The sequence below is a fragment of the Pleurodeles waltl genome, chromosome 1_2 (genome assembly GCF_031143425.1).
Source record: "Pleurodeles waltl isolate 20211129_DDA chromosome 1_2, aPleWal1.hap1.20221129, whole genome shotgun sequence".
NCBI classification, from domain to species: domain Eukaryota; kingdom Metazoa; phylum Chordata; class Amphibia; order Caudata; family Salamandridae; genus Pleurodeles; species Pleurodeles waltl.
In genome coordinates this window covers 459,338,066-459,364,652 of record NC_090437.1, presented here as the reverse complement: position 1 = coordinate 459,364,652, position 26,587 = coordinate 459,338,066, and positions in this window count along the sequence as shown.

Sequence of the window (26,587 nt, the reverse complement as noted above, 5' to 3'; positions counted from 1 at the left end):
CCCCTCAGTGTGTTTCCTGTGCCCGCTCACTCAGGAGGGTGGGCAACTCCTTCACCCCAAGCACCTCAGGCCTTCCCCCAGTGAGCCCTGCTGCCCTGAGTGAGGAGGCTATTGGCCTCCTGCGATCCATCTCCGTTGGGCAGTCAACCATTGTGTATGCCATCCAGGGGCTGCCAGTCCAAATGCAACAGACAAATGCATTGCTGGAGGGCATTTACATTGGCATGGCGGCCCAACGTAGATCAATCTAGGCTCTGGCCTCCTCTCTGATGGCAGCCACTGTCCCTGTTTCTAGCCTCCCCCTCCAACTTCCTCTACCCAATCCCATTCCCCTCAACCCCAACCTATCCAAGCACACAGTCAGATGAGCAGGCACCCAGGACAACACACAAGAGTGGACATGGCAAACACTTGCACCATACTTCATCGAACAGGCACTCACACAAACACCATCCAGATGCAGACATACCAACATCCACTGCCTCCACTGTGGCCCCCTCCTACTCCTCGTCTACCTCCCTCCCAGTTTTGTCTACACTCACACCTGCATGCACTATATCCTCATCCACTACACCATCACCAGCACACCTATCAGCACACGCCCCTCACTGGCAGTCACCACTTCCATGCACACATCCACTGTGTCTGTGCCCTCCTCCCAAAGTACACATACGCAACCACTCTGACACTCAACAGCCATCCACCTCACAACAGCATCCATCCCATGCACCTGCACCCAAACACAGCAGGCAGACACCTTCTACAACCACTCCCTCTACCTCCACTCCCAAACCATCTCCCTCTTCCCGCAACAATGTCCCTAATAAGCTTTTCCTCTCCACCTTTGACCTCTTCCCTAGCCCTCCCCCACATCCCTCACGTCAGGCCAGGGTGGTCAAAATCCAGCCAAGCACCTCAGCCACCCAGTCCAGGGGCACAGTACTGTCCACAGCTGCACCAGGTGGGAGAGGGTCCCAGGCACCAGGCATCGACACTGATAGGGTGCCTGCACCAAGTGCTGTAAGGAAGGGGAAGGAGGAACCCCCAACTGCTGCAAAGAAGAGCAATGAGGCACCCCCAGCTGCTGCAAAGAAGGGCAAGGAGGCACCTCTAGCTGGTAAAAGGAAGGGCAAGGAGCAATCGCTGGCTACTGCCAAAAGGAGCAAGGAGCCATCCCCAGCTGCTGGCAGGAAGGGCAAGGGGCCTGCACCAGCAGGCAAAAAGGACAGGAGGCCTGGTGCTGGAACTCAGTCAGAGCCCCCACCATGAACCACAGTGGTGCAGCCGTCCGAGGCTGCAGAGGATGGGCTGGAGCCTCCCCCCACCACTGCTAGCACCGCCACCAGCACCACTGCCAGCAGCAGTAGCCCCAGTGGGCAGCCGTCCGAGGCTGCAGGGGATGGGCTGGAGCCTCCTCCCATCACTGCCAGCACCGACACCAGCACCGCCACTCCCACCACTGAGCAGCCGTCACTGCCGGTTGACAGTGTGTCGTCCTGCATCCATGGGCTGTTGTGCGGCCTGGCCCCTGCAAATCCTGTGGGTCTGACACCCAGGTGAGAGACTGTGACCTTGCACTCCCCAAGATCTGCATCACAGGGCACAATGCCCCCTCCAGAACCAGTGGAGAAGCCTTCCACTCACCCCATCCTTCACAAGATGAAGCTCACTGAGCACAATGCCCCCTCCAGAACCAGTAGAAGAAGCCATCCACTCACCCCATCCTCCAAAGGATGAAGCTCAGTGGGCACAATGCCCTCTCCAGAACCAGTGGAGAAGCCATCCACTCACCCCATCCTCGTCAGGATGACGCTCACTGGGCACAATGCCCCCCCAGAACCATTGGAGAAGCCATCCACTCACCCCATCCTTCCCAGGATGAAGCTCACTGGGCACAATGCCCCCTCCAGAACCAGTGGAGAAGCCATCCACTCACCCCATCCATCCCAGGATGAAGCTCACTGTGCACAATACCCCCTCCAGAACCAGTGGAGAAGCCACCCCTCACCCAATCCTTCCCAGGATGAAGCTCACTGGGCACAATGCCCCCTCCAGAACCATTGGAAGAACCCATCCACTCACCCCATCCTCCACAGGATGAAGCTCACTGGGCACAATGCCCCCTCCAGAACGAGTGGAGAAACCATCCACTCAACCCATCCTTCCCAGGATGAAGGTCACTGGGCACAATGCCCCCTCCAGAACCTGTGAAGAAGCCATCCACTCACCCCATCCTTCCCAGGAAGAAGGTCACTGGGCACAATGCCCTCTCTAGAACCAGTGGAGAAGCCATCCACTCCCCCCATCCTTCCCAGGATGAAGCTCACTAGGCACAATGCCCCCTCCAGAACCAGTGGAAGTAGTCACCCACTAGAGAGACTGTGGCCTTGCACTCCCCAGGACCAAGCACAAGGCATGTTGGCCCCTCCAGAGCATGTGGGCTAATCACCCACTTGAGAGACTGTGGCCTTGCAAGCACAGGGCATGTTGCCCCCCCCCGGACCAGTGGTTTTCCATCTTCAAGCTGAGGTGCCCCCCATACCCAGTCCCCCTGAGGTGCCTGTCTATTTTCTACCTGATACCCCAGCAGTGTTCTCTCCGTGTTGTTGCAGAAGTGAGGTTGGGCCTTGGACTTTGTGATGTGGCCCTGTGACCCACGGATATTGAGGACTGGGCAGTGTCCCTACATTTGTAAATATGTGTATACTTTTTGATTTGGATGCACAAATTTCACCTATATTTATCTGATTACAGCCTTTTTACACTATAGTAGTTGTCCTTGCATTATTCCTGAGGGTTACGGGGTGAATATGTAATGTTACTGCATCTGCTTGTGTGTATGGTGTTGGGGGTGTTGCGTGTTGTGTGTGTGTGTCACTCTCTTTTTCCTCCCCCCTATCATGTTTGCTAGGCGGCAGTACACACTATGGTGTCTTTGCGGTGTTGGTGTTCGTAATGGAGCAGAAGGTAGAAGAGCATGGGGAAGACATGCAACTCAGGCTCCATGGCGGCATGGTTTTTCCCTGAGTCTCCAGAGGTGAGTAGTTTCCCTTCTGTGCAGTGTTTCTGCCATGCTTTTGATGTCATTGGTACCGCCCTGGAAAAGGTGGCGGATAGGTGTGTCATTATACAGTGGGCAGTACATTGTGTTCCACCTGGTTGTTGGCGGCTACTGCTGTGGTGCCTGTTGGTTTCACCCTAGTGGTGAGTGTGTTAAAGTGGCTGTTTCCGCCATGGTAATAATTTCATCTTTATTACTGTTGGCATGCAGGATGGAAAGTAGGGGATGCGGGGCCCTTTGCTATGTACAAATCTGCACTAGCATAGGCAGGCCACTGTCATCTGGCAGAGTTCCCACTGTGGATGACAGTCTGGGTCAGACAGCCACATGTAGATGCTCAGTCGCCTCAGGATCCCACACACCACTGCCTTCTCAGGGCATGCAGTCACCTGCACATTGGCCACTGTAGTTGTGCTTCCGCATAGTTTAGCTCAAAGTTGGTGTTAGAAATGGGGTCTTTGGTTGACAGTCAGGTTACCCCCTGTTCAAACAAGGACCCTCACTCTAGTCAGGGTAAAAAGAGAATCACCCTCAGCTAACCCCTGCTTAGCCCCTTGGTAGCTTAGCAGAGTAGTATGCTTAACTTCAGAATGCTAGGTGTAAAGTATTTATACCAACACACACAGTAACTTAATGAAAACACTACAAAATGACACAACACAGTTTTAGAAAAATAGGAAACATTTATCTAAACAAAACAAGACCAAAATAACAAAAAATCACAATACACAAGTCAAGTTATCAATTAAAAGGCAAAAAGAGTCTTTATGTAGTTTAAAACACACTAACACTGTTAGCATGAAAATGTACCTTGGGTGCGTCAAAAATAACCCCGGACGGGCGAGTGTGCGTCAAAAAGGGCTTGCAATGTGTCCATTTCACTCACGAGTGAGACCTTGCGTTGTTTCTCCTTCCGACCGGTCAGGGCGCGACATTTCTTTTCTCCGCAGGAGAGCGATGCGTTGATCCGATCAGCACTCTCGGGTCCGGGCAGGCCTTGCGTTGCATTTACACACCCAGCGGTTTTTGCTTTGGAAATCCAGCCACATAATGATCCGAAAACCATGCAGCGCAGGTTGCGATCTCCCAGCCTCAGTCAGTGATGCTGTGTGTCATTCCTCTTGCTCCGTGCGTCGATTCTTCGGTCGCTTTTCCGGCGAGCATCGACTTGCAGCAGCAGAGCCAGCGCACATCGTTTCTTCAGCTGCAGATCGGAGTCGCGTTGATCTTTTCCCTGCATGGCCCTCTGTGCGTGAAATTCCTCCTCTTAGGCTGCCAGCTTCTCCTTTCAGGGTCCCAGGAACTGGATTGGCACCACAGGGCAGAGTAGGAGTCCCTCCAGAGACTCCAGGTACTAGCAGACAGAAGTCTTTCCCGTCCCTGAGTCTTCAAACAACAGGAGGCAAGCTCTAAATCAAGCCCTTGGAGATCTTCACAAGATGGAAGACACACACAGTCCAGTCTTTGCCCTCTTACTCTGGCGGAAGCAGCAACTGCAGGATAGCTCCACAAAGCACAGTCACAGGCAGGGCAACTCTTTTAACTCAGCTCTTCAGCTCTTCTTCAGGCAGAGGTTCCTCTTGGTTTCCAGAAGTGTTCTAAAGTCTGTGGTTTTGGGTGCCCTTCTTATACCCAATTTTTCCTTTGAAGTAGGACTACTCCAAAGCAAAGTCTCTCTTGAATGTGAAACCCTGCCTTGCCCAGGCCAGGCCCCAGACACTCACCAGGGGGTTGGAGACTGCATTGTGTGAGGGCAGGCACAGCCCTTTCGGGTGTAAGTGACAACTCTTTCCCTCCCTCCTAGCACAGATGGCTCATCAGGAAATGCAGACTACACCCCAGCTCCGTATGTGTCACTGTCTAGTGTGAGATGCAACCAGCCCAACTGTCAAACTGACCCAGACAGGGAATCCACAAACAGGCAGAGTCACAGACATGATATAAGCAAGAAAATGCTCACTTTCTAAAAGTGGCATTTTCAAACACACAATCTTAAAATCAACTTTACTAAAAGATGTATTTTTAAATTGTGAGCTCAAAGTCCCCAAACTCCACATGTCCTTCCACTCCCAAAGGGAATCTACACGTTAGTCAGATTTAAAGGTAGCCCCCATGTTAACCTATGACAGGGACAAGCCTTGCAACAGTGAAAAACAAATTTAGAAATATTTCACTGTCAGGACATATAAAACACATTACTATATATCCTAGCTTAACCATACACTGCACTCTGCCCTTGGGGCTACCTAGGACCTACCTTAGGGGTGTCTTACAGGTAAGAAAAGGTAAGATTTAGACCTGGCAAGTGGATACACTTGCCAAGTCGAATTTACAGTTAAAAACGCACACACAGACACTGCAGTGGCAGGACTGAGACTTGATTACAGAGCTACTAATGTGGGTGGCACAACCAGTGCTGCAGGCCCACTAGTAGCATTTGATTTACAGGCCCTGGGCACCTCTAGTGCACTGTACTAGGGACTTACTAATAAATCAAATATGACAATCATGAATAAGCCAATTACATACACATTTTGTAAAGGAGCACTTGCACTTTAGCACTGGTTAGCAGTGGTAAAGTGCCCAGAGTAACAAAAACAGCAAAAACAGAGCCCAGCACACATCAACAACCTGGGAAACAGAGGCAATAAGTTAAGGGAGACCACACCAAGGATGAAAAGTCTAACAGTTGGACACACTCAGTCCACCCTCGAGCAGTGATCATTGTAGAAGAGGAAGTGCAACCTGACATTGCCTGTTGCTTCATATTGTTTTTAACAGGATGCCAGGGATTTCACAGGAAAAGCATCTGGGGAGCACAGCTGACAGTGCTGCAAAAACATAAAGTAGACAGGAAGTACCAACATCTTGGAGATCGCCAGTCTACCCAGTGGGGAGAGAGTCAGCGATTTCCAGAAGGGTAGAGGCTTATGGGTAGCTTTCATCACTTAGGGGGTTATTCTAACTTTGGGGGAGGTGTTAATCCGTCCCAAAAGTGACGGAAAAGTGACGGATTTACCACCAGCCGTATTACGAGTCCATTATATCCTATGGAACTCGTAATACGGCTGGTGGTATATCCGTCACTTTACCGTCACTTTTGGGATGGATTAACACTCCTCCAAAGTTAGAATAACCCCCTTAGTCTTTGTTTCCCTCTTTGATGTCCCTTTCTGAATGATATATTTGGATGCCTAAATATTTAAAGGTGTCATAGCATCACCGGAGCCGGGTCTGGATTGGGCCAACCCTTTCCAATTGAGGGTTGATGCCAGAGGAAACAGGCATGATTTTGGCCAGTTTACTCTCAGTCCTGATTTGTCAACAAATGTGTGCAGTAAGAGCATTAGGTTGGGTCAAGTGGCTCTCACTTTCCATAAGAACAGCAAGGCATCATATCCATTTAGTAAGACAATGTGGTGAATGTCTGGTTCTGGGTTCCCTCATTGGAGTGCACGCCATTGCGGTTGGCAGGCTAGTGGTTCCATTCTGAGGGCAAGGGTCAACAGGGAGAGAGGGCATCCCTGCCTGGTCCCCCTTTGGATTATGAAACTATTGCATATCACCTGACCTGTCTTCACTCTTGCCATTGGGTTCTTGTACAATGTACAGATGCAGCCTAGGTCCCTCACACCAAACCCCATGTGTTCAGGGAACAACAGTAAGAAATCCCTTCTTAGGGCGTTGAATGAATTTTTCAGAATCTAGGGACACCGCCACTTGGCCGCAGCATTGGGAGTGTTGTCTTGTATCAAGCGATGGATGTTAAGGAATGTACTGCACCCAGTTATGAACCTTGATTTGCCCTTATGTACAAGGATGTTGATCGCAGGTATTAGTCTGTTCGCTAGTACTCTACCTAGAATTTTGTAGTCCAGGTTAGGAGGGATAATGGCCAGTATGGGTGAACATCTTGTGGATCATGATCGGGTTTGGACAAACCCACGAACAGTGCTTCAAGAAGCAAGTTGGGGATATGTCCTGTTGCTCTAGTTTCATTGTACATCTCCATTAAATGTTGAATAGTAGGAGCAGAGAGGGTGGCATAGTAGTCAATCAGGACACCATCCGTGCCTGGCATCTTGGCAATTTAAAAGAAAGCAGCCCATATGTCCTCTAGTTTTAGAGGTTCATCCAGGTCAGCCCACTGTAGCAGGGTCAGTTTGGCTAACAATAAATTCTGTAGGAAACCTTGTGTTTGTTTTCGTGGTGAGGAGCCCACCGCTCTACACAGTAAATGGTAATAGTCCCAGAATGTGGAGTTGATGGCCGACTGGGTTGTGGCTAGAGTTCCACTCTCCATTCCAGTCGTTCGTATCGGAAGCCATTGCTGATCTTCATTTATCAGCTTGGCCGGGGGCCTCCCCAAGCAATCCCCCTCTGGGTGTAACATGGTCAGGCATTGTTTATAATCATGTTTCTCCACATGCACCTTCACGTCATTGTGCTGTTTGTGCAGTTGTTGGAGTTGGCCGGACATCGTGGTCTGGTTAGCATCCATCATCTGTAGGGTCGATAGCTACTGTTCAAGTGCCAACAGTTCCTTTTGTAAGTGTTGGCATATTGTCTGTGTGGCTACCATACAGTGAGCCCAGATGACCATTTTGTGTGCATCGCATTCCACTGCTTGGGTCAGGTGGATCCTTTATTTAGGTCGAAGTATTGGATGACACACTTTGGTAGAACTTCCCAAAATGGGGGGTCTAAGAGTGCTTCTGTTTGCAGTCTCCAGGTGGCTATCCTGGGAAGTTGCCTTCTCCATTGTAGAGTCACCTGTAGAGGGCAGTGATCTGAGAGGGTGTGCACCAGGTATTTCAATTGACCTATATGTGACCCCAATCATTTCATACATAGAAAAAGGTCTAATCTGGTATGAATGTCATGAACTGGGGAGCAGAATGAAAATTTGCACTGTAGTGGGTGTCTGAGCCGCCATACATTCTGCAAGCACCAGTGGTTGAGCCATGTTTTGAAGAGTTGTGTCATGCAGACGCATGTAGCGGTTCAGTGTGGGGGGACAGATCAGTCGTGATCTGTGTCCAGCACACAGTTGAAGTTGCCACACCATAGCGCTGGAGATTTTGGGTCATGGAAAAGAGCATGGTAAAACGGTTTGTGCTATGTTCTGAGGCCATTTCCACCACCTGTGCTTGGTCCACTGATGCCTAGCCCTGAATAGGCTGAGAGTGTGCAGTTCTGCATTTCCTGCATTTACAGCGGGGATCACCCAGTCTCTGTCCTCCCAGGGTTCCATTATGTGTGAGCCAACCCTTTCATGTGGAGCCAGGTCCACACATCTGCAGGTGTTAGGAAGATATTGAAGGTCTTTCGAGCCATTACTTTGAGTTCCACTGGGAACAGGAGCACGTATTTCAGTTGCAATTCCCAGAGACATTGCTTGAATATTGTGTAGGAGCTTCAGAGTTGCTGTACTTCTGCCGTAAAGTCTCCATGGTTTTGTATAGCCAAGGAGCCTTTATTCAGAATCACAGCAGAACTAGGTCACAGTCAAGGAAATTGAGAAAATTAGCAATGAGTGATTGAGTAGGTGCCGCACCTGATGGTGGCTTGCCAGGGATGCAGTGCCCCCATTCTATGGAGGACAGTTTTGGAACTTTACTTTCCAGCACAGTGGTCATTAGCCAATTTTCAGTAAAGAACTCAGCACTGGGACCTTCCAAGCATTCTGGGAAACCCCAGAAGCGAATGTTGTTGCACCATGACCGCCCTTCAGCATCCTCTGCCCTTGCGTGCAGTGAGGCTACCTCCTCTTTTATAGCACTTAGTTGCATTTGCAGACTGCTCACTGTGGGGTTCATGGAAGTGACAGTTGATTCTGCTTCATCCAAGCGTTCCACCAGCTTACAATGATGTGCTCTCAAAAGGTTCTAAGGAGACCGTGAATTTTTTGGCCTAAAGTGACCTTTTAGTATCCAGGATGGCATAGAGGACCTTCTCAAGTTGGACATAGTTTGTGTTGAGGGTGGTCTGCATTTCCCCTTCATGGCAACATGGGGCTGCAGTGTGACTGATGGTTAGGTGTAAAATGCCTGATTCTGGGGTCTTGCTATCTTTCTGCTGTCCCACAAGTGGTCAGAGAGGTTCAAGAAACTGTTGCAGCATTTGAGACCTTTTGGTGGGGCATGGGAGGTAGCAGAGCATCTATCTGTTAAGTACCTTTAGGGAATTGAGCGTTCAGGTTGTGGGTGTGTTTCCTTAGGTCAAATCACTCCAATCCTCTTCAGTCCACTGACTCAACAATCTGGTGATAAAAGAGAATGGTAGAAGTCTACTCTAGGTTAGCCACCTTTGTCTAAGAGATTACTCCTTCTTATGGGTGCCCAGCTTGGGTGCTGCCGAGGTCCCCATACACACCTTTTCACTGGTAATAGTGTCTCTGCAACAGTGTGGGCATCGCCAACCAAAGTCCACTGCTGTAGAGTGTGGAGTTCAACCAAAGAGCATGTTGCATAAGTTGTGGAGTTCAACCAAAGAGCATGTTGCATTGTTGTCTGCACACAGGTGCCGACCGGGGATTTTTCATTTGCAGATCTAGGATTGGTCTTGTTGTATTATGGTAGTTATCCACAAAGGGCTGGTGGGCCCCAGGGAGAGCAATGGGAATTTGGCCTTGGGTTGAGGGGGAGTATCCAGGGCCTTTCATGCCCCCAGTGCTGCAGTATTTGGGTGTCAGGTTCTGTTCACCACCTCGCCTCGATCTTTTGGGTTTCTGCCCCGCTATTCAAGCATTCAGCTTGAAGACGCACTGACAATTCACTGTGTGTTGTTCCATAAGTATTGATTTGAGCCCCACAAGTGTCTTTTGCATAGCTGGTGATAGTATAAGGCCTGAGGGGCACAGCCAGCAAGACTCTTGGCACGGAGGTGCAGTTGTAGTGATTTGAGCAGGTGAGCTCGCAAGTGACTTTGCACTCCCCTCTTGTGGGTTTTGTCAGGGGTGGAGGTTGGCCACTGTGCATTATTTGTCTCAGGGCATCCCAGAGCCCTATTCCAATCCCCAGGTGTAGCAGTTGGGTTCCTTAAGGGTATCCCTCTGTGTCTGGTGCGGTCTCGCAGGTGATTTAGGTGCGGTCTCCGCACTGTTGGTTCAGTTCAGTTCCACACAGCCCTCCCTTCTTCATGGCAGGGGAGGGAAAGAATATTTTTTTTGTGTGGCACACATTCTGAGCTTATGCATTTCAAGGAGCTCCTATATGCGCTAATAAATGAATTGGCACTAAAGGTGTGCAACCCATTGAGTTAACAGGCAAAGTTGACAAAGGGCTGGCTCTGGTTCTAGGAGCCTGTGCACCAGCCTAGCCTTAAAAGTAGGAGTTTTTAAACATGAACTGAGCAACATTCCCCTCTACGACAATACTGTTAATGCACAAAGAGGCAAGTCAGAGGTCATGTGTACCCAAATGTGGGCCAGATTCCTATTACTCTTGGACCGAAATTGCATCATTTTACAACATTTAAAAAAATGTTTCTCAGAGGGCGAACCCCTCCACTCCTTATTTGAAACATCTAGCTCTTTCACTAAAACTCATTACCTGGTCGTGCGGCCTCCAATTTCTAATACTACCAGCCTTCACTGACTGCCACTAATAACTGCTTCACCATCCATGCATTGAAATGGAAACCAAAGCATAAATAAGGAGGACTCCCCTCACCATGTGGACTAATTTGACTGCTGAACCCATAAAATAACCATAAACTAGTGGTATTGGAAAGTCTATACGTAATACACAACAATCAAGGGGGAAAGGGGGATGACATTTTCACCCATCAATATGTATACATCATATTGGGTTTCGTTAGCAGAAGAAAGATGGATTCAGAATATGTTGGCAAAGTATTTTCTCGATTTTGAGTTGCCTTGCCCTAGGACCACAGTGATGCCTGATAAGGGTTTAATTTTGGGGATGGGAGCACCTATGCCTATTAATGTTCCATGTGGCAGGCATTCATGAGGCACTAGGTGTTTTGTGTATTTTCTTCATTTTTCACCCTTCCTGATAAGGGTGGGCTAAAATGGATTTACATTCTGCTGAAAAGCACCAGAGGGAGGATATTTTTCATATTGCACTTTCAAGTATCAGCCTTCCTGGTTGTGCGTGGATTTCAGGCTTAAACAGCGGTGGAGACAAAGTACTACAGAGCAGTGACATTGGCCAAAATCTAAATCAGGCATTTAATGTCCCTGTTCCTTAAAATATAATCTAACCTCGAGAGGTGCAATGTGGTGCTCATATATAGTTCTCTAGTTCCCTCAGGCTGAGTTTGCGCTACATAAAACTGCAAGAAAATTGGTCACACGTCTCGTTTTTTTTTTTTACCTTATCTAAGGTTCAAAGTCAAACCAAAATACAACTACTTCTGTTTCCTCTCTTTTCTTTCATCATTATCTTTCATTCACATATTCCACGTATTAGTAAAAAAATACACTTGGATAAAACATAGGCAACGCACCAGAATGCAGCTCCAGTTTCCCTCAAATGACGGTCTGGGAACCCCAACAGCATTCATCAATAACAAACTTCTTCAGAGCATGTTACACACAACTCTACACAAAAATAGCATTTGACAGACATAGTATTTCGCACCGAGACATACCACACAGCACTTTACAACAGCATATATTGACTCCGAACTCTCGTAATACATCCAACAGATTCAAAATATGACATTGACTGGCTATTAAGAAATCCTACAAAAATGTCTGCTATTAGACACTTGTCACACATATACATTATGAGCACGCTGACCAAATCAGGATATAGGTAAGAAATGTAGTTCAGTTCACCAGTGACATGCACCAAAAATGCACAACTCATTAAAACTGACCTGCTCACATTACTAAATACACACTCCATAAAGCCGATGCAGACACTGGTCTTCGATGGAATCCTTTGGAACGTCAAATTAATCCCTATACAATTGCAACATACAACTAATAACACCACCATACACTATAGTTTTCTTTAGATTCAAGCAATGCGCGCTGGGTGATCAGGCTTTCAGAGTCATTTCATGGACATTCCGATTTGATTTTTCTTTTGTTTAAAACAAATCTGCAAAAACCTCGATGTGCATTTGTGAAAACAATTAGGAACACATCATCTGTGCTCATACTAATTTAGAAAACATTAGCAGCCAGGTATTTAAACGAGTGCATCTACTTGGATGTGTATGGTAATAGCAACTTGTTTGGTTAAATGTAGCCTTCAGGCATTGAATCAGTGACACTGGATATAATGTTTGCACAGAGATAAGATCTCTGTCTCATTCTTTGCCCTTCTCAGATTCTCAGGACACTTGATGAATGATCTGCAATCTTGCGGTTCTATGGAAACTGGAACAATATGTTTATCTCTATTGAACAGCAGTTCATCATTTTCATTGATTTCCCTTCTGCTAGCAAAATATCCTCCGATTTCACATCATTTTGCTTATTTTTTCCACAGACAGTTCATTTCGGATCATTTCTTCTAAAACCTTGGAGGTTTGCAAGTTCCTGTGATACCTATTGCACACAGGCAACTTATCCTACGTCTCTGGAGCAAACACTTCTCATCTTGCTCTGAATCTTGGGTTTTTCAGAGTTGTCAAGCAATAATTACTCCTCCTCTGTCACTTTAACCGCCTGCACAACAAGCGCTCACACAAAACATTACAGTTATGAAAGCAATTAAAGTCTCAAGCCTGCTGATGTTAAATATATTAAGGCGCACGCTTTTTCTGACATATTTGCATCCATAAGTAGCTGAGAAAATTGCACAAGTTCTGATGGGTTATTTTTAAAAGCAATAGCATATAGCATTTGCATATACTTCACTTCACGATTTACTAATTTGCCCTATATTTAGAAACAATTAACATATTTGTGCTGGCTATTTGCTCATACAAGTTTCAAAAGGTCGTCAAAAATGTGTTGGCTCATTGGTGAGAATAAGGGGAGAAAATATCGATGTACTGCTTCTACTAGAAATAGGGCATTGTGTACTTTATTGCACAAGTGGACTTTTATCTCCTATTGGTTTCTGAAGCATTAAAATAATTGCATCAAATTATGCTCTGTGATGCAGCTCATAATTTATTAGGTGTGTCATAAATTCATTCAATTGCCTAATCATCTTTTGATCACTAGACCGATTACAAAAACAAAGGTTGCAATGTTGAGAATTTGCTCCAGAAGGGTCCTATGCCATTTGTAATTGATTTCTTAACTTCTATGTATTCACAAAGAATGGATGGTGGCTCCCCAGCGAGGGCATGTGATTTGGTGCCCCATCAGTCCAGGAGGAAAGGGGAGGTGAGAAGAAGTTGATTGAGCTATTACAATGGTGCATTTATTCTTATATTTCTGTTAAGACACAGTAGATATTTGTATGGAGGCACCATGAGAACTGGGTTAGTCCACTATACACTCCCCGTTAGTGTATGCATTATTTTGTTTTACTGCAGCTTTAAAGTACTTCTCTTTTTATTAAGACATGCACTGGACTGGACAGTGAGGTATTGTGTCTGACTGTTTGCATTCTGTGTCTCTGCATCAGACTACCTCCTTGAGAACCCTTTGACTGCTCACCCTTGCTACCTTGAGAGTCAAGTGTGGAAAGGGTGTACTTAAGCCCAGTTTGCAGAACGATACTAGGCAAACCCCAGCATACCAGAGGCAAGCAATCCAACCACCACCACAGTAGCCCCTGCCTGCTCGGTAGTCTTGGGAACAATGTCTCTCAATTCCCTTTAAGAGAAAAAGCAACATTTCGATTGGAGTAATTGTTTGTGTTGTCAGTGGAGCATGAGCTCCTCTTTTAATGTATAATTTTTTATAATTATGATTTTAGCTGTTTAGTTATACTCATGGTGCTTTATAGTGCATTTGTTACTTAAATGAAATGTTAGTTTCTGGTTGGGAGCTTCCTAACTCCTTTTCTGGTTATATTGCCTCTCCTTTTACTATTTTCTTCTTTCCTCTCCTGGTCTCTGTGCCCCTCCATAGCAGTGTTCCCCACCAGTTCATCACCCCCCTATCTCCTTGCAATGTAGATGTTGACCTTACAGAAGGAGCCAGCGTGAGCCATGCCACTAATGTGGTCCAGGCACGTTAATGGCAAGCCCCACTGCACTTGTTAACGCTTCAGCAGGGCTAGATCCCCTGGGAAAGAAACCTTCCTCAGATTTTGTTCCCATCTGCTCTCATTCCTTCCCTCATTATTATGTTGTAAAGGAGCGAGTTACTGAGTATTTGTTTTCTGGGGGTGACTCTTCTAGGCACGCTTCCTTCTTCCAATAAAAGGCATTTTCTTCTCGCAAGCTAAATTGTTTTTACTTATTCCATGTTCGTTAGACAAACAATATCTTGAATTTCTTGATCTTATTCCAGATAGCAGTCCTGGTCACGTTTTAGTATTTGAGAGGCTTGGTTGAATGCCTCCAATGGTAGCTATTGCCTTCTGCAATTTGTATAATCTAGCATGGCTGGATTGCGTTGAATAGGTAAGAGGTGGCCTAGTAACATCTTTGGAAAAATATAGGCCCAGATTTACAAGAAACTGGTGCATCAGTACTGATGCACCAGATTTCTTGCGCCACCCCACCGCTACCTAATGACACCATAGGTGTGCCGTATTTACAATACTGCGCACCATGACACACGTTAGGCCAATAGCTTCAAAATTAATGATGCTATTGTGACACTTTGCTCCACTAGCATAAGTGGAGCAAAGTGCAAGGAGGCTCATTGATTTCATTGGGTGTGTCCTTTTGAGCAGGCATTAAAAATGACGCCAAAGATGGTGCAATGAAATCTTGTAGATTTAATTGCACCATTTTTGTGGGCCTACTAATGCCAGAACACCCCCGTCGCCTACATTATGCCTGGCGCAGGCATAATGTAGCGCAAGAGGTCACAAAGTGGCGCAATGCTTGCAATGCGCCACTTTGTAAATATGGCGTAGTGATATTTGCCCTTGTTGAGCCACATTAGAGTAAAAAAAATGACACTAATGTGGTGCAAGGAGGCCCTAGGGCCTTGTAAATCTGGTCCTCAGTGTCAGGAAATGCTTCAGATATTAACAACTAACTCTGCAGAACTCCATTTCTCGTACTGATGGTTTTAGTTTCACATGTTATATAGTTATAGCGCTCCTGGGGCTGCTAGTTGTTCTACCGGTGCCTTTATGAGGCAAACATCTCGTTTGTACTCCAAGCTTTTTAATATATTCTGCTAGGTGATTTTAATATATGAGATAATATCATAAAAGGCTTTACATTGCAGATTTTCTTAGTACTGGAAAATAACTTAAACTCCCTCATTAATTTCACAAGGACAATCCCATCTTGCACCACACATTTACTAGTTTTGAGGACTATTCGTTCTGTTGTGTGTTTCATCTAGGTTGATTATCACGAAAAACATGAAAAACAGCACCTACTCCTATTACAGATGCCAGTTACTTTACATCCTGGTCCTCTGTCACACAGCTGGAATCTGCTCTACTTGGTGCTGTAGATTTTCCAGTGGATCCTAAAGATTGTGATAATTGCCTTACTGAATAGTTGCACAATAATTGCAGACAGTGTAGATCCACTGAGCCCCCCCTTTACACTTGTATAAATCGTACTACTTCAAAAACCTTAACTCGCTTTGTAAAACGGCTAAATGTAAATGGCGCCTAATTTCTTAATCTGACACAGTTTATATTCCGACGAGGCAAAATCGTAAAGCTGTTTACAGCAAGGTCCGTTCTTCAAAGGATTATTAGAAGACTGAAAACTGCGTCAGCAAGCTGGAAACAAAAGTCAGAATTGTTACAGTATCGACTACAAAAGTATCAGAAATATGGACAACCAAAACATTGTCAAGTTAAAGATACATTGATAAATATAGGTGCATTAATCCTAACTCCACATCTGCATACCTTGATGATACAGATGTGATATAAATACACACACACATATATATATATTTTTAATTTACTCATACAAAACCATAGAAATTCAGCGGTTATAGTTAGAGTCCTTTCAAGTAACTATAATTCGCGCCCTAAGGCAACTATAGCTGGAGCCCTTGCCATGCAGTTTCCTAATCAATAATGTTGTTGCAAATGTAGCAGTGGTATCAAAGATGCCATATAAGATCTCATTAATGATATAATATGAGGACTAATTAGCTGGGCAAGGTGTGAGTTATAGTTATTTTAGAGTGTGAGTTATAGCAACTTGAAAGGACTCTAACTATAACTGCTGAATTTCTATGGTTTGTGCAAATTAATTCTGAACCTAACTATAGAGTCCCTGTAACCTTTGTTTTTTTCAGTGAATTTCTAAGGTTTTTTATGGTAAAGTAATTGTAATTACTATACGTTATTCCAACCTTCGCTGGTGCGGTTGCTAGCAAGGCCTGGCCTTGCAGCTAGGCTTTGCAACCAAGCCCTTATAACCACACTACCCCATGCCACACATGGCCTTTGCCAAGCGCAGCGCAGGTTGGCCACAAAGCCTGTCTGTCAGTGGATGTGAGTGGGTGTGTTAGTATCTGAGTGGGTATGCAAGTGGGTGAGTGAACCTATGAGTGAGTCTGAGTGGGTGCATGGGTGTCTGAGTGGGTGTGTGAGAGGGCGCCTGGGCCTCCGAGTGCATGTATGAGTGAATGAATTAGTGTATGAATGAGTTTTCTTTAACATTTTTCTATATTTGCACATATTTTGCAAATAATTCATGGAAATTAGTGAAAATGCATACATTTGCCTCTAAAACACACCTATATCACACTCCTGGGGTCAGAGTACCTTCTCAATGACCCCCTATACCGCTTTCAATTTGAATTTTCATCCCCAGGGACTGTGTCCCGTAAAATAAAATGGCGGTCACAATTTCCTAGTGAGATTGCGGTCAGTCAATTGCAGTGCCTCTTTTTCCATGTGCGTTCACGAAAATTCACGAATTTTCATGATTTTTTCGTGAAATAATTGTAAACATTTTGTGGCCAGAGATATACAAATTTATTTGCCCTTAAATATCTCCTTTACACCAAATAACAAAAAGCACAATCTGCGTACCGGCAGCTGGCTTTCTGCCAAATTTGGTGTAATTCCGTCCAGTGGTTCGGACTGTAGACGTGTTGACAGATCTTATGGGAACACAATGTTTTTTGAGCCCCCTTTTTCTCTGTCCCAGCTTGACGGATCACCCCGAAGCTTCCTGGCCACAACAAGAATCCCCAGGCCACTTTTTTTTTGAAAATTTCATGAAGATTTGTCAAAGGGTGCCAAAGATATAGGCAAGTCAAAAACAGTTTTTCTATGGAAACATGCTCCTTAATATAACGGTATAATACACATATGATATTGATATTTTGGCTGTCAATATTTTTGCAACAATATTTTTGTAGTCAATATTATGGCATAGAGCCTGCAGCCAGGCCTTGCAGCCAGGTCCTTATAACCACCCAGCCCTGGGCCAATCACAGCCTCTCGACGTGCGCAGGGCAAGTTGGCCACAGGGCCTGTGTGTGTGTGAGTCTACGAGTAAGTCTGAGTGGGTGCATGAGTGTCTGAGTTGGTGTGTGAGTGGGTGAATGAGTCTCTGAATGAATGTATGAATGGGTCTGTGGTTTTTCTTTCAAATTTTTTCATATTTGTGAATATTTTGCAAATAATTTGTAAACATTTGTGAATTTTCACAAATATCGTGTGTGGTAATGCATAATTATTCCAAATCTGTAATTTGCTCCTAAAATACACCTAAATCACACCCCTGGGGTCAGGGTACCTTCACCCTGACCCTTTATGCCACTTTCAACTAGGAATTTTCACCCCGGGGGACCAGGTCCCGTGAAATAAAATGGAGGCCAGCTTGGGTGATCAGAGGTTCTTGAGATCCACCCATATCAGGCAATGGTGGTAGAGGCTCAGGAGCTGGACCTGAGGGTGCGGTAGCCTCCAATGTAGTTGCAGGAGCTGGTGAGTGTCAAGGTAGGTGTTTAAAGTGTGATGTATCCCAAGTGATGTATTTTCATGGACGATGTGCTGTCACCATGTGCCCTTTGCACACCACCAACTGTAAAGGGTCAGTGGCAAAAGGGATGTCCATCTTTTGTTTCTGTCTCTGCTTTACCAGTACCGAGACTCCTTTGTCAAAGACTGTTTTCTGGGCTTGTGGTTGCTGATCCGCATTGTTAGGCCTGACAGCTTTAGGGTGGTCACCCCAAACTTTTTGCCTGCCTCCCTCCACTTTTTGATCACAGTTTTTGCTGGCTTGAGGACTCTGCGTACTTTACCACTGCTAACCAGTGCTAAAGTGCATATGCTCTCTCCCTTAAAACATGGTGGCATTGGTTACTACCCAATTGGCCTATTTAATTTAATTATAAGTCACTAGTAAAGTGCATTATATGTGCCCAGGACCTGTATATTAAATGCTACTAGTGGGCCTGCAGCAATGATTATCCCACCCACTTAAGTGGCCCCTTAAACTTGCCTCAGGCCTACCATTGCAAGGCCTGTGTGTGCAGTTTCACTGCCAATTCGACTTGGCATTTAAAAGTACTTGCCAAGCCTAAAACTCCCCTTTTTCTACATATAAATCATCCTTAAAGTGAACCGTAGGTAACCCCTAGGGCAAGGTGATGTGTAGGCAAAAGATAGGACATGTACCTGTGTAGTTTACATGTCCTGGTAGTGTAAAACTCCTAAATTCATTTTTACACTGCTGTGAGGCCTGCTCCTTTCATAGGCTAACATTAGGGCTACCCTCATAAACTGTTTGAGTGGTAGCTTCTGATCTGAAAGGAGTAACAAGGTCATATTTAGTATGGCCAAAATGGTAATACAAAATCCTGCAGACTGGTGAAATTCGATTTAATATTTCTATTATAGAAATGCCACCTTTAGAGAGTGAGCATTTCTCTGCACTTATATCCTTCTGTGCCTTACAACCCACATCTGGCTAGGTTTAGTTGACAGCCCCCTTGTGCATTCAGTCAGACAACCCCATGCACAGGATGTTCAGTCACACTTGCATACATCTGAATATTGAAGGACTCTTCCTGGGCTGGGAGGATGGAGGGCCTGACACATGTCAAAGGAAAATAGCCTGCCCTCACACAAATTACTGCCACACCTCCTACTGGGACCCTGGCAGACAGGACGGAACTGAAAGGGTAGCTTATGCACTTCTAAGCCACTCTTTGAAGTCTCCCCCACTTCAAAGACACATTTAGGTATTTAAGCAAGGTCTCTGACCCTATCAACTTAGACACTTCTGAGGTAGATACTTCTACTTCAGCAGACAATTCCTGGAGAAGAAAACCTGAACCAGAACCTGCAACCTGCCAAGAAGAACTGCCTGGCTGCCCAAAGGACTCACCTGACTTCTTTTCTGCAAAGGACTGCTGCCCTGCTGTTGCCCTGCTGCCTTGACGCTCTCAGGCTGTGCTGAGAAGTGCTCTCCAAAGGCTTGGATAGAGCTTGCCTCCTCTTCCCTGAAGTCTCAGGAACAAAAAGACTTAGGTGGTCATTACAACCCTGGCGGTCGGTGTTAAAGCGGCGGTAAGACTGCCAACAGGCCGGCGGTAAAAAAATTGCAATTACGACCGTGGCGGAAACCGCCAACAAAGACAGCCACTTTAACACTCCGACCGCCACGGCAGTACAAACAAACAGTGCGGCGGTCACCGCCAACAGACAGGCGGGATAAAATGTACCGCCCACACTATTATGACAGGCCAATCTGCCACCTTTTCCGGGGCGGATTCACCGCGGATAAAAACATGGCGGAAACAGGAATCCCGAAGGAAAAACGCTCACCTCTACACACCCCATGAAGAACGAGGACGCCATAGATCCAGAGCTCCAAATTCTCCCTGCAATAGACTTCCTGCTCCTTTACCAGGAGCACGAAGGCCAGCGGCGAAGACCACGGTGAGTACAGCACCTACGACACAGGGGAGAGGGGAGGGAAAAAACAGGGACATACACACGCAACACCCCCACCCACTACAACACACACACTAATGCAAATCAATACATCACAGTTACACCCCCAAACCCCCTGGAAGAATGCAAAGACAATAGAAAATGAGTGTAACCATTGTAATATATTAAAAGCAAGTAGGCAGAAATGTATATATATATATATATACACCATGTACAAAATATATACCAATCATAGTAGTCCAGGTAGTGCTCTAAGAAAGTCCGTGGAACACTGGGACCACACGGTATGGGCGAGGCCCACTCAAGATCCCCGACCATGACGGACAGAACACTGCAGGGGCATCAGAGAGCAACTAAACACGCACCTCAGGGGGAGGGAAAGGGGGGGCACCTCAGCCGGTTGAGTGCACGATGCCAAATCCACGAGGGGGACACATGCCCACTGTTCCATCCTGGGGAGTGCAAAGCCACAGTCTCTCAAGTCTCTACAGTGGGTTATTTGCTCACTGCCATATCCTGGGGAGTGCAAAGCCACAGTCTCTCAAGAGGATAACAGTCTCCACTGGTTCTGGAGGGGGCATGGTGCCCAGAGTGCTTCATCCTGCTAAGGACAGAGGTAGTGGATGACAGTCTCCACTGGTTCTGGAGGGGGCATGGTGCCCAGAGTGCTTCATCCTGCTAAGGACAGAGGTAGTGGATGACAGTCTCCACTGGTTCTGGAGGGGTCTTTGTGCCCAGAGTGCATCATTCACCCCGTGACGGACTCAGTTGCATCAGTGCCATTGCCGCTCATGGGCCAGCAGTGCTTGAGACAGCGGTGGCCTGTTCAGCGGTGTTTGAGATGGTGTGCCCTGTTCAGCGGTGCTTGAGATGTGCACTCTTCCAGGATTTCCTTTGTGCACAGCCAAGCCTGGGTCCCCGACACTCCTTCCTGCAGTGCACAACCTTCTGAGTTGTCCTCCGGCGTCGTGGGACTCCCTTTTGTGACTTTGCATGGACTCCGGTTCACTCTTCTTCCAAGTGCCTGTTCAGGTACTTCTGCGGGTGCTGCCTGCTTTTGTGAGGGCTCCCTGAGTTGCTTGGCACCCCCTCTGTCTCCTCCTCCAAGTGGCGACATCCTGGTCCCTCCTGGGCCACAGCAGCACCCAAAAACCTCCACCGTGACCCTTGCAGCTAGCAAGGCTTGTTTGCGGTCTTTCTGCATGGGAACACCTCTGCAAGCTTCATCGCGACGTGGGATATCCATCCTCCAAAGGAGAAGTTCCTAGTCCTCTTCTTTCTTGCAGAACTCCAAGCTTCTTACAACAGGTGGCAGCTTCCTTGCACTCTCAGCTGGCATTTCCTGGGCTCCTGCCCACTCTCGACACTGTCGCGACTATTGGACTTGGTCCCCTTGTCTTACAGGTACTCAGGTCTGGAAATCCACTGTTGTTGCATTGCTGGTGTTTGTTCTTCCTGCAGAATCCCCCTATCACGACTTCTGTGCTCTCTGCGGGTAGTAGGTGCATTTTACACCTACTTTTCAGGGCCTTGGGGTGGGCTATTTTTCTAACCCTCACTGTTTCCTTACAGTCCCAGCGACCCTCTACAAGTTCACATAGGTTTGGGGTCCATTCATGGTTCGCATTCCACTTTTGGAGTATATGGTTTGTGTTGCCCCTATACCAATGTGCTCCTATTGCAATCTAATGTAACTTTACACTGCTTGCATTACTTTTCTTTCTATTACCTGCATAATTTTGGTTTGTGTACATATATTTTGTGTATATATCTTATCCTCATACTGAGGGTACTCACTGAGATACTTTTGGCATATTGTCATAAAAATAAAGTACCTTTATTTTTAGTACTTCTGTGTATTGTGTTTTCTTATGATATTGTGCATATGACACCAGTGGTATAGTAGGAGCTTTACGTGTCTCCTAGTTCAGCCTAAGCTACTTTGCCATAGCTACCTTCTATCAGCCTAAGCTGCTAGAAACACCTCTTCTACACTAATAAGGGATAACTGGACCTGGCACAAGGTGTAAGTACCTCTGGTACCCACTACAAGCCAGGCCAGCCTCCTACACCGTAGAGTAGCGTGTACTGGGGGAGGACCCCATCCATTAGTTTCTCCAACTCCTCTGATGTGAAGGCAGGGGCCCTTTCCCCAGACACTCGAGCCATTGTCTCTTCCAGACCGGCTCACAGCAGCACTTGCAGTGTAGGTCGTCTCCTGTCGAAGATCAGGTATCGAGTGATTGAACAGATAGAAAATGGCGGTCACGTCCGCGGCGGTGCGTACCGTCAACGCCGGCGTACATCGTCATTGGCTCCTGGGACCCATAGGGTCCAATGTTAACCAATGCAGCATAGCGCCGCGGTCTTCGACCGCCTACCGCGACGGTGTACAATGCCAGCGCAGTTACCTCACATCCCATTGTCCCACTTTAGAAGTCAGGCAGCCGCCATTTCAGGGGCCCACATGGCTTCATTTTCAACTGCGTCGCACATACCTAGGCCTAGACTCAACACACACACAGGCCACCTTTTGTGTATGAATGATGTTCTATGTAAACTGTGGGTACGTACCTCTGAGTTGTTTGACTCTGTGCTCGCTGTTGTCCTTCATAGGCACCGTCCGTTGGGACATGTGAGGAGATGGCGGCATTCTCCGGAGTACCAACCGTTGGTGGACCTGTCGACAATGGAGGAGCGACATGTGATTATCACATACAGGCTTGACCGAGCCACAATCCAGGAACTGTGTACCCAGTTGGAGCCAGACCTGATGTCAGCAATCCGCCATCCGACAGGAATCCCCCCTCAAGTGCAGGTGCTGTCAGTGCTCCATTTCCTTGCAAGTGGGTCTTTTCAAACAACAGTGGCCATAGCATCAGGGATGTCCCAGCCTATGTTTTCCAACGTATTGTCCAGAGTGTTGTCTGCCCTTCTGAAACACATGCGGAGCTACATCGTTTTTCCTCAGGTGGAGGATTTGCCTACAGTGAAAGGTGATTTCCATGCCCTGGGACACATCCCCAACATCATAGGTGCCATTGATGGGACCCATGTGGCTTTGGTACCCTCCCCTCTGGAGTGAACAGGTGTACTGAAACCGGAAGAGTTATCATTCAATGAATGTACAGCTGGTATGTTTGGCAGACCAGCACATCTCCCATGTGAATGCCATGTTCCCTGGCTCAGTGCATGACGCCTACATCCTGCGGAATAGCAGCATCCCTTATGTGATGGGTCAACTCCAGAGGCACCGTGTGTGGCTATTAGGTGAGCACCTGGAAGCAAGACAGTGGGAATGGTTGTCTGGGTCTGGTGATATCCCTCCAGGTTAGTGCGTGTCTAACAGTTGTCCCTCGCCATTTGCAGGTGACTGGTTACCCGAACCTGTCATGGCTACTGACCCCAGTGAGGAATCCCAGGACAAGGGCAGAGGAACGCTACAATGAGGCCCATGGGCGAACTAGGAGGGTGATCGAGCGGACCTTCGGCCTCCTGAAGGCCAGGTTCTGGTGCCTCCATATGACAGGTGGATCCCTATTCTACTCACCAAAGAAGGTGTGTCAGATCATCGTGGCCTGCTGTATGCTTCACAACTTAGCTTTGCGTCGACAGGTGCCTTTTCTGAAGGAGGATGGTCCAGATGGCGGTGTTGTGGCAGCTGTGGAGCCTGTGGACAGTGAAGACGAGGAAGCAGAGGAAGAAGACATGAACAACAGGGACTCAGTGATCCAGCAATATTTCCAGTGAGACACAGGTAAGAGTACAGACCTGCCTACTACATGTACTTTAACACGACTACCCCTCATGTACTTTAACACTACTACCTCTCTACGGTCTGTCGTTTTCACCCAGTGTATGGTCACTGAGTTGTCACTTTCCCTTACGATTTCACAGATGTGGGTCCCACTGTGTGACATCTGCTTAGATTCCTCATGGACTAGAGCTGTGTGACATAGGTATGTTGACATTACAATTGAAAGAGCATTTTGTCACTGTAATTGCTAATACACTACTTCAAAAGCACAGACAGACTCCAGATTGTTTTGTGCTTTAAGTGCGTTTATTTAAGTGCTCAATATTGGAGGGGGTAGTAAAATGGTGAGGGGTGATGGCGGAGGAATGTCCATGGCAGAGTCCAGTCTATTAGTCTCACAGGTGCATTGCCCATATGGGCATAGGAAGTGGAGCTGGGGCAGTTTACGTATGGACAGGGTGACAAAGTGGGACAGTAGGATGACACTCAGGGTGGTCTCATTTCTTGGCGGGGGTCTTGGCATCGTGCTCTGTCTTGTTCCTGGATCTCAGGGACCGTTTGCGGGGTGGTTCTCCCTCTGCAGGGGGTGAGGTGCTGGTGTGGTGGTCCTGTGGCGGGGCGTCCTGTCCACTAGCGCAGGCGGAGGTGGTGGGCAGTTCATCATCCATGCTAGTGTCAGGGGCCCCTTGTAGTGCCACAGTGTCCCTCCTGGTGTTGACAAGTTCCTTCAGCACCCCTACGATGGTGCCCATGGTGGAGCTGATGGTTCTGAGTTCCTCCCTGAAGCCCATATACTGTTCCTCCTGCAGGCGCTGGGTCTCCTGAAACTTGGCCAGTACTGTTGCCATCGTCTCCTGGGAGTGGTGGTAGGCTCCCATGATGGAGGAGAGGGCCTCGTGGAGAGTGGGTTTCCTTGGCCTGTCTGCCCCCTGTCGCACAGCAGCCCTCCCAGTTCCCCTGTGTTCCTGGGCCTCCGTCCCCTGGACTGTGTCCACTACCACTGCCCCCAGGTCCCTGTTGTTGTTGGGGTGGTGGGTTATCCTACGTTCCCTTTAGTGGTGGACACACAGCTGATTGACGTGTCCTGGGGACGGAGGTATGGGCCCGCTGGGTGGGTGCTGTGCTGGTGTTTCCAGAGGGGGGAAGGTCTGTGGTGGCCTGTGACTGGGTGAGGGGACCCAACTGTCCCAAGGTCCTGAGGTCCCCAATGGGCCGGGCTGGTCATCTAGATCCAGTTGGACAGAACTGCTGTCATCACTGTGGGACTCTTCTGTTGGTGGTGTGGACATGTGTGGACCCTCCTGCCCGGTGACGTTGGGTTGGGGTCCTGCAGGGGTATAAAAGAATGGTTATTACATCTGTGGTGTCATGGTGTGCAATGGGTTGGTGACCATGTACCCCAGTGCTTGCATTCCTGTGTGGGACCTTGTGTGATGATGGTTTAGGGGGTTGTATGGGTATGTGCAGTGGGCATGCTTTAGTGATGGCTGTCCATGCTTTGTTGTTGCATGCAGGGCTTGGTGTTGGTATGGGTGGTTTGTGATGTTGGGACATATGTGAGGAGTTTGAGTGCTGGGGGTGAGGGTGAGGGTGGGAGTATGTGATGGCATGAAGGTAGGGTGGGGGATGTAATAGTTAAGATTTGTCTTACCAGAGTCCATTCCTCCACCTACTCCTGTGAGGCCCTCAGGATGCAGAATCACCAAGACCTGCTCCTCCCATGTTGTTAGTTGTGGGGGAGGAGGTGGGCGTCCGCCGCCAGTCCGCTGAACCGCCAGGTGGTGTCTTGAGACCACGGAATGCACCTTCCCCCGTAGGTCGTTCCACCTCTTCCTGATGTCCTCCCAATTTCTTGGGTGCTGTCCCACTGCGTTGACCCTGTCCACTATTCTTCGCCATAGCTCCATCTTCCTTGCAACTGAGGTGTGCTGCACCTGTGATCCGAATAGCTGTGGCTCTACCCAGACGATTTCCTCCACCATGACCCTGAGCTCCTCCTCCGAGAACCTGGGGTGTCTTTGCCGTGCCATGGGGTGGTGTAGGTGATGTGTGGGGTGGAGTGTGTGGTGATAAGTATGCTGATATGGAGTGGTGTGTTGTGTGAGGTGCGTGGAAGTTCTGTGGGTGTTGTGTGCCTGTGGATGCTGTTGTTCTTGCTGGTGCTGTCTCTCTCTGGCCTTCTTTCAGAATTTTTGGTAGTAGGGGTTTGTGGGTGATGTGGGTGTGTGTTTTATATTGTAATGGGTGTGTTGGAGTGGTGTGTGTATGTGTATCAGGTATGTGTATTTCGAATTGTCCAATGTGGCTGTGTTTTGTAGAAGTGTGTGTATTTTGAGCACGGCGGTGTGTACCGCCAATGGAATACCACGGTTGAAAGACCGCCGCGTGGATTTGTGTGTCATGATAGTGTGGGCGTATTTCTGTTGGCGTGACGGTGGAGGTTTTGTTTTCGCCAGTTTATCACTGACCTTTGGTGTGGTGGACTTGTGTGGGTGTCTGAATTTTGTCGGATTCCGAAATGTGGGTCATAATAGCTGTGGCGGAATTCCGCGGCTGCGGCGGTGTGTTGGCGGTCTTCTGCACGGCGGTAAGCGGCTTTTACCACCAATGTTGTAATGAGGGCCTTAGGGCCATATGTATGAACACTTTTTCCCATAGACACAGAATGGGTAAAGACCTTTGCTACATCTTGCCATTAATTCCTGCAAAAGAACTCCTTGTGCAGAGGAAATTGATGCATAGCCTGCAAGAAAGAAGCAGCCCGACTTCGCAAGGAGAAGATCGACGCAGCACCAGCTTTGCGACTGGAAATTCTACACACAG